Genomic DNA, 9,931 nt, shown 5'->3' with positions numbered 1-9,931 from the left:
GAGAATCCAGCTCGCCTGGCGTCGAGGTCTCCGACTCGCTACAAGCTTCTCCGACTACGTTTCGCCATTGTTTTTATTATTGTAAACATTAACAGACATTGACAGGAGCAGCTGGTCGTGTCGAAACAGCTGCTTAATGCAAAAAAATGATTGATTAATCCTCAAAAACAAATTTCATCCAACCAAATATTTAAGTCGAGCAAATATCAGTTTGATCTTTATTTCCTGGTCTCTCTTCCCCATCACTAGGCAAGTGCAATGAATTGGGATTCCAAGTACATTGGTTGGAAAAACTTGAAACAAATGCCAGTAAAATCGTTTTCGTAAACTCATAAAGTCGCGCGATACCTCGAATCCATCATGATCGACTTTCTCCTGTGAAAGATTCAGATCGGTTCAGAGATTCTCGAGTGATGGACACAAAACGTATTTTTCACTTCGAGATTTTGAAATGTGTGGAGATTAAGACAAAACGAAAAGATATAAAAATATAATTTTTATAGTACTGCGAGTCCAGCCAATTCAAAATAGCAGTTAAAAGCAGTTTGAGAACACCAACTTATTGAATGAAAACATTATTCATTAATTCGTGAATTGTTGATAAATGACACGAGCATTAAACGCGATGCACTTATCTCGTATAATGTTTCAATTAGTTTAACGAGATGCGCCAAGTATCGTGCACACCGGAGGATTTTTCTCATTACGAAATCTGAGATGGAGCCGTGTTCCGGTCCCGGGCTAAGATGGAGGAAAATCGTTACTCACTAGAGTCTCGAGGGGGGTTGGTAGGTGGTGGTAAGATGAGGATGAGAGAGAAAGAGAGAAAGAGAGGGATGAAGGCTCGGAGACGAGAGATTCTCGAAGCAAGGTTCTCAGAGGGCAGGAGGAAAGCAAGAGAAACGCTCGGCAAACGGGGACAGGGAGAAGGAGAGGGTGGTAGGCCGAGGGGGTTGCTCATAAATACAGTGATAGGCGAAGCTAGCCGGGGGAGTTGAGATTCGCTCGAGAACATGTACTCGCACACTTACATGAGAAAGCTTCGTTTCTCGAGGTAGAAATGGTAGTGATGGTGGTGGGAAAAGACGATCCCTGGGAAAATAGCTAAAATACGTCGATATTAGGCGGAGAACCGCGAGAGGTTGGGCCGCAGACGTCGGCACAACCTTTCCGGGGGACGCGAACTCATTTCATTTTATTATCTTCATTACTTTGATTATTTTTTCATCGTCACAGTCATTGATCGAAGTTACTCTGACTAAGATTGATATCGCAGGCATAAATTATCTGCGAAAAGCGATTCAATTTTAAGGCGTAAAACTGGAAATTTCAAATTTTTGAAAACTTCGCCTCGATTTTAAGGACTTTTTCGCTTATCGGTGGCTTTCACTGGTCGGGTTTTCCCGAATCGAGTCATTAACAATTGAATTGATGACTGCGTTCACTTTTTTGAGAACCAAACCGAGACCGGACAAATCCAAAGACTGCGTGGAGTGCCAAACGCTTCGAGAAACTCACGCGCGGATTATCGAGGCTGAAGTTTTTATTTGTAAATTATTTGAAAGAGAGGCGAATTCTTGACATCACCGAAGATATTCAGTGAAGCCGAATACACGTGCGTAAGGTTTGAACAGCTTGATAGGAAGCTCTCGAGGAATGGCGTTAGTCAACGTTTCCGCAAAGCCGTTGCACACATCTCTCGCGCGTCGTAACGTGGCGGGCGCGTTGAAATACATACGCAAATACACTTTGTCGCATTAACTTGATCGCAGAGTTGTATTCTATGGAGGAAGAGAGGCGGAGGAGGGCGCGGTTTGAGAATTACGCCGGGTGGGAGTTTGTTCGATTCGATATTCATCTCGAGATTAAATTCAATTTCTCGCTGTCGCTAGTCGTTGCGAGAAACGGACGCGGGAGGGAGAGGGAAAGAGAGGGCGAAGGTTAGTGTCAATTCGAGGAGTAAAATGTACAAGCTGCAGCGATGGAAATCACGCGAAGCTGGGAATCGAGTGACCCATGGATAAACGGGTGAAATGTATTCATTCGTTATTTCATGATTGAGTTATCAACAACGAAGAATAGAATTTCCCAAAAGTCACAGCGTGTCTAATGTATGCGGCGAAAGGACATTCGTATTCAATTCCTTCGAGTCAAACTCGACTCTCCAATGAAATCTACTTCTCGACGAACGCGCATAACATTTTTCGGTGTCCTTTTTCCTTTTGATTCTCACGAATGCTCTGGTATTTTTCGAAATATTCGAAAACTAAATTGAAGCCTCATTCCTGGAAAAAAATCCGTTGCAGTTTCAAGCTGCATTCGAGTGTGAAAAGCATTGATGAATTGTTTGGAAGCAGCTTTTCCAAAGTGTTCGTCATCGAGCGAGGATTAATCATTGGGAAGTTGTCGCGGCATCTGCTCTCTTAAGGGGGTCGACGATCGCTGAGTAACGAAGAAATGACAGAAAGTTTGAATATTTCAATGATATTTCTTGTAAATTTATGCTCCAAGTACGGGAAGTTTGAGCTTATACTTGGAGCGCGCTGTGACAAGTGAAAGATCATATATCGCTCGTGAATAGCAATGACGCGCAACGAAACGGTCTACGCGAAGTAATAACTGTACATGGCATATAGGATTGCCAGTGAATAATCTTGGAGTGCTCTTTGGGAGGGATCCTCTTAAGGGGGGAGTTGCTTTCGAGAAGCAAGATAAAACGAGGAGCGTCGCATGACTATCACAGGAGGCCGCGTTTCTCTCTGGCGCGTCGTTCGCTCCCCCATGTTCGTTCGGTATCTTGGAGTTCCCCGGAGAAAGCTGGCTGAGGTTATAACTCGGTCTTGAGAAACGGGAAGACGCGAATGTTCGTCGAAGGTGGAGCCGAAGGGTTGGGAGAAAGATGTTAAGGGGTTTCGTGAGAAGAGAGGCGCGATGGGGCCAAAAGGAGAGCGAGGGAAGGGCAGGCGCGGAGGAAGACGATGACGAAGGGGCGCAGGAGGGCGAGTTGGCGGAGATGCGGAGACAGCGAACTGTGCACTGTTTCACCATCCTAACCCACCTCGTCATTCTCGTCCTAACTCGAGAAAGCTCCTTCGTTTCACAAGAACCTCCAACGTTTCATATCATTAATTATCTAAATTGAAGCGCTACGGTGTGTGCCCCGCCGCTGCTGGCAAGAGACCCGGAGCGCGCTCTCGTCTCTTGGATCGGAATTGTCAAAGGAGAGTTGCCAAGAGCCCGCGCAAAGATAGAGACGAAGACGCGGAACCGTTACGAGTGCTCAACTGTGCGAAATGCTGACAATTCAGGCAAGAGCGTTAAGGAGTTTGTCGAATAGTTCTGAGATTCTACTACGGGGCATCGCCGCCCTCGGGCGTAGTAATAGTTAATGGTGCATCTTATATTCACCCAGCAGTTATGGAAAATCGAGTCGGAGCACCATCCGTCCACGTATTTTTCTCTCAATCCTTATTCCCTTTTCCTACACTACGAAAGAATAAGCAGCGTCAAAAACCGAGGCGTCGTTGACTCAACCGATGCTCCGAGGTTGGGACGAAAGCAATAACACAATTGACTTGACTTCCACGAGTAGTTGAATGTATTTTCTTAAGTCCTGAATTGGCTACTCAATGAAACTATAAAAGATTAATCGAGTTCGATCCTCCGCCTCAATTTTCGGACCGGGACTCGTTGAACCTCGTCGCAACGCTTCTTTTTTGAGACGTTTCCATTTCTTTGACGGACTGTCAACAAATTAGTCAATGAGGACTGCTCAAAAGTGCATGCCATTACTCGAATTGATTTATAACTGATTGTTACGCTGCAGGAGTAAACTGGACAAAAGCGACGCATTTAGCGAGCGTTGAAGGCCATTCTTAAAGAGGTAAACTTAGGCTATACGGCGAGTGAGTGAAAGGCAGCCGAAGGGTGTGAATGTCTCTTGTTCTTACGCCGTAGAAACAGAACGATGGCATTGTTCGTTGCTCCGCTGTGGAAGGAAATGCTTAACAATTTAATTGTTCATTTGTTTTGCTCTTTGTTTTCATTGCGTTGTGTTCCTCGGGCACAGACTTTACGGACTCACTCGAGACTCAACCTCTCCGAATTCCTGAGACACCTTCGCGTCAGCGAAACAATCCACATTGTTTTCTAAACATTGTTTTGAGAGATGATACTAATAAAAAAATGAGAAAAATTAAATGAAATAAAAACTTCGAAAGTGGAGTTGAAGATCCACTGAAATATTTTTCCTCCGCGATCAGCCAGACTAACGCCCGCCGTCGGGAAACATTCGAGCATTTTCCGAATATATTCCAATCGAAAGAATGCTAATTCTCGGTGTCTCAAAACTCATAAATAACTTAAAAATCAGGTTTTTGAAAACTGAACAATTGTTCGATGCGATGAAGAAAAATTCAATGATATTTATCACAAACATTTTTATCAAACAATTTCGAATGTGGTCACTCATTTGGGTCAAATATTTTTTTACGAAAAGGAGTTGAGCGAATTTTTCAAAATTGTTTCCGCACGATCTGACAAACGTCAACGAGAAACTGTGGATATTCAGAACGCCTCAAACTCGCTCGACTTCCCATTGCCTCGATGTTACGAATTCCCGAATAAGTATCAGTAGAAGACAGGGAGGGTAAGAATTGAACAGGTTTTCTCGTGCGACTCGTGTTCATTCTGTATTTCTGCTACTCAAAACGATCCTCGGTACGGAAGTAGACTTTTCGAGAGCAGACCAGTTCGACCGGAAATGTTTCATCGGCTGTGAGATTCGCGCGTTCGGGATGTTTTTCCCATGAAATGTGATGAGGAATGTCAACCAACTAAGTGTGTCAACCAATGAAACAAGTTTTTCCGCTCGGTCACAGATTGCGTTATGTAACGCGCGAGGAATTTCAACTCCGCAAGAATTCCAGTTCAGGCTGCACAGAATCTGAAAAGATTCCCAGGAGACCGCACGATTTACCTTGAACAATAAAATCATCGAAAATCCACGAAAAATTATTGATTTATCATGAATTATTAAAAACATATTAATTGATCAAACTTTCTAGAATTCGAAAAATCATTTTCCTCCCTATCGATCAACAAATTTCAAATTTTCCACGTCCCAGATTGCTTCACTTTGTAAACAATATGAACGTAGAGGCGAAACAAGTAAATACTAAAGCAGTTGGGGCCTCAAAGAACATCCCGTTGCGATGTGTATCCCGAGTGAATGGTGGACGCCGGTCTGTCCAAGACACGAGTTTACGGAAACTGGTCCTTGGGGTTTCTGTTTGGGGTGCTTGGTCGCCATGTGTACGACGGGGAACAGGTATGTATGGACATATGTACATCCTCGTCTTCATATACGTATCTATATATGACCTGTTTACATAGATATATACGTAGAAGGATGACCGTGAAGCTTCCCAGTAGGACGGGATGGTAAATGTGTGTGTGTGTGTGTGTGTTTCTAGGACGTAGATCCTGATACACGTGTGTATTGGTTAGGTTGAACAGGGAAGGTATCAGAACGCCGTATAATTTACCGGTCACCGACTGGCCGGCAACTCGTGGGTCCATTCGATTGCTCCACGTCGACGAGAGGTGGTCAGCTAAGCTGTTCTGACCACGGCCAAGTGAGAGTGAGTGAGAGAGGAGAGGACGAGAGGGATGAAAAGCGAGGAGCAGACAGGTTGCCACTGTGGAGCTTCGGCTCCGTCCAACCACTGTGACTCTGCGTCGCTCTCGGCTGGTTGGCTTCACAGGAATCGCCTTCTCTCTCGGTGTACCAGTCCTGTGGGAATTCCCGAGTGTCCTACATTCCGCGATACGCGACGGAAAGCGAATCTGTTTTCGCCTATGACCCTTTCACTCCCTCTCGATAAACTCGCTCTCTCGCTCCGCTCCTCTCTTTCCGCCTCGTCTTTCTGTTGTACGCGAGACCATTGCACCTCGTGTGTCCATCTGCTGTCTCTCGGGTGGAAACACACTCTGAGGAAATAAGTCGGCCATTTGCACAGGCTTCTTTGTCTACGCGTCGTTTTTCCAGTTTGATTTTTACGTGCCAACACCCAGAACGCGTTCCACCGATGCGACTCGTCATTCAACTATTTTCATGCTTTTCACTAATTCTTTACTCGTGATTCGACGTTGCGAACACGGGGTCTTGGATTTTGTGAGGGAACGTCACTCCAAGATAGATTCAGTGCGAAAGAAACCCTGCTCCGGCACGCAAGGGCATCTTGCAGGTCGGATCTGCCGATCCCGACGTCCACAATCTCGCTCGTGCCTCGCTCGCGATCTTTTTTTTTTATTATTCCTCAACGACTCGGAGTTACCAATACTCACGATAATTCTTACTTTTGTTTTTCACATCCATTTTTCAAGTACGAAATATAATAACGAGTTATTGTTACGAAAAAAAATGATGGATTTTCAAATGATTTCAACTGCTCATTTTTATTTCGTTATCCAGTCGGAATGGATTTTCGTAGTACTTTAGGCGTGAGCTTTTTTGCAGAAAGTTACTAGATTCAACAGAATAAATCCAGTTCCTTTGCAATGGCACGAAAAGGGAAGAAATTGACAGTGTTGTTACTCGACACGAATCAGTTCCGAAAAATTATCCTCGTGAAAATCGGTCGTATAGGAGGCCAGTCAAAGGAATGTCCACAATAAAAATGTCCGAGTTTGGTGACGAATTAAAAAAAATTTCTACAATTATTTATTGTAAAAATAGCATATTTTTTCTCGAAAATATTTCTTGTGCTCCTCACGATTCGTGTCGTTATATTTCAAAGTGTTTCAACGTGTCAGGTTTGTATCGTCCTGTCGTTATCTGTTTCGTTCGTTGAGGTTTTAATTGTTTCACGCTCACCTAAGCTAAAAGTGGAAGCGTCCCCGCGAGGGATATAAATACGTGAAGCGTTTAAAAAGTGCTTAAAGCGTTGTAGGGCCACCACAGTCGAGCGTATACAACGTGTATTCACGGTCGCGGTGCAAGCCATACCACTTCGAAGCAGTTCTCTGCCCTTGTGTGTTAGCCTCGGCTCCATAGAGATACCATTAAAGAGGTGTGGGCCACAAACTTTTCCTCGCAGAGGGTGAATTTCACGTAAAAAGCTCGAACGGAGAGCCTCGCCAGGTCCGAAATTGACTCCCATCCCCCGTACCCGCGCTTCTCGCTTTCCTCTCGTACCACTGGATTCCCTCCACTCCGACACTTTTAATTGGCCCACCCTCGATCATGCCTGAGGTTCGGTTATGTTATTTCCAAGGTCCCGTGTTTCGACGACCGCGACGATTAGCCGAATTGTTTTTTTTTCCTCGCCTTTTTCTTTTAACGATTTAATTCTGCCAAAGTCGCGTGGAATGCTGCCGTTTGAAGCAATTCTTCCTGCTATTAAATCGTTAAAAGTCGCGCTCGATTCTCGGAGAGTCCCAAGTCCGTGAATCACGATCCCGATTTTATGAGGAATTTTATCGAGTTCTTCAGTTCCATCGTTTTGTTCTGTATTGGAACAATACTTTTCGAAATTCTTTGGAATCTCAACGAATCCGTGGTCGTGAGGGAAGCTTTCGATCACGTAAACCACAAGGATTTCGAACCAACAATTCTCGAGAGTTTAGACTAAAATTTACCTTTTTTATCAATAACGGTCCTAATTAGTCGCTCGTTTTTAGAGAATTCGAACGGTGAATCCTGAAACTTTTTTTAAATTCTTTCAATTTTAATACAATTTTTAAATCTTAAAATAATGTGTCGCGCTACGACGCCTGATTGAAGTTAATCTTTGAGTTTGGAAGATTTGAATTCTTGAAGCATTCCCGGATAATGATTATTCGTAATCTGAATTATTAAGGATTAGGGGAGAATGTTCTTAAAGGGGGATGAAACATGTCTCTTGGAATTCTAATATCGAGAATCACGGTTGATTCATTTCGTTCTCCAGCCCCTAAGACTTGGCCCCTCGACATTCATAGGGAACAGGAGCTTTCTCAGATATATGGAAATTCGGTTGTCGTAGTATAGGTTGAGAGAAGGCGGAGGATTTCAGTCGTTGTTACGACGTAAAACCAAGCAGGGGGGCGCGAGGGGGCGATGTTGGATAGAGCGGATGGCAAGGATCGCAAGGATGTTGGTTGGGTTGGGGGGGGGAACGATGATGGCGGTGGCTGTGCCACGCCAGCCAAGTAATATAAATTCAAATCAGACCCTGTTTTCACACACAACAAACTTGGAGAAACTCAGCGCTGGGCCCGAGCCACAGGAGTCTACACTTTCCCATGGTAACTGCCTCCGTAAGCGAAGCCTGTTCGTTGCTTTCTCTCGCCAGAAACGTAACACCTTCGCCACCATAGAACTAAGTACCATCCCAAGAAACTGGCTATTAGGAGACCTCTTAATGAAGATATGTGACCGAAGTAAACGGAGGAAAATATTCCTCCGAAAATTCTCTTCGTTCTATCTTACGGTGAATAGCCAAGGGTCGCCAGGGGCATGGAGTTAATAAACATTGTTGATCTTGGAGCTTGACCTGCACCTTTCGAATTGATTTTTTTTGTTCATCTTGATGCAGTTTTTTGTTCTACAGGGCGCTGAATTTTCTTTTATTTCAAAAAAATTTCAATAAGGGAAGGAAAAGAAAAAAATTTAGCTGAGGAAACTGCAGCAGCTGAATATCGAAGCGCCGTTGGGATGAAAGCACTTGCTTTGAATGATTCCTTAAAATAATATTAGGCCAACAAGGGGAAAATCTGAGTTTCCTTAAATGATTATTTATTCACATGTCACAAGGGTGAAGATTCGGAGATCCGAGGAAGTTTAGTTCCCATTATTTTATCTGTCCTTGGCTCAAGTCTCAATAGGAACGTGGATATGTCGAAAATTCAAGATAACGTTTATAAGTGTTTCGTTGAGAGTATCGTTACAAGATCGGGACTTTTTGAGCGTAACGTAAAAGCAAATGCAATTTGCATACCGAATGTCGTTGTAAAGGCGAGGTTTGTAATCTTCCTTAGCGATTTCCATAATCTTGGAAGGTGCTTCGAGTGTTCTTAAGGGGTCGAGGGAAAGGGGCGAAGGGGAGCGGAGTAAAGGAAGAGGTTGCAGTAGACTTGTAATATAATAACATAGGCAGTCGTGGGTAGGTTCGTTTACACGATGGTCGTGGAGCAGGAAGAACCCTCATATGACTAGACCTAAAGTAGGATGAGTCCTGAGGCTGGTAGAAGCGTTCGAGAATTGAGGCTGGAGATAGCGTCGCAAAATGGCCGACTACGTTAATGCCCTCTTAATATTTAGGGATCTTATACGTCGCGAACAAGGTGGAGGAGCAGAAAGAGAGGGAGGCGAGAAAGCGAGAGAGAAAGAGGGTTGGTGTGCTCGGGTGAACGACGTCAAGGTGTGGGGGGCCAGCGCTGCTATGCTTGGCTACAAACCCTCCTAAAATCCACTTTACTGCGCCATTAAGGTGAAATATTCGAAGCGAACTGAGCTACCAGGTGGGTGGATCCCACGGGAGAAAGTTTCAACCCCCAACCAATAGTGTTAACTACGAAAAAAAAAAACGTGCTAATTAAATATTCTGCAAGCCCCATAGTTAGCCGTATTTTGAGCGCGGGGAATCTTCAACTTAGCTCAGCTCCAAACTAAATTCACGTAGAATCATAATTTCATATGTACGCGCGGGCACTAACGCGAATTGGAGATATATAATTGATGGGGGATTAAATATTTGATTGCTCGGAAAAGTAGCTTCCTCTTGAGGTAAGCTTTTACGATAATTTTGGGTTCTCGAACCTCTCCGAACTCAATAAAATACCAGTGATTGATGTCAAGTCGATAATTTTCGGTACAGAATTTGAGCTGATTATCCGCTTCGTATTAAGAAGCTTCAAATATTCATCACGCTCGCGTGCAGAACGAATC

This window comes from Venturia canescens, chromosome 7, assembly GCF_019457755.1.
Source record: "Venturia canescens isolate UGA chromosome 7, ASM1945775v1, whole genome shotgun sequence".
NCBI classification, from domain to species: Eukaryota; Metazoa; Arthropoda; class Insecta; order Hymenoptera; family Ichneumonidae; genus Venturia; species Venturia canescens.
This window is presented reverse-complemented; position numbering follows the sequence as displayed.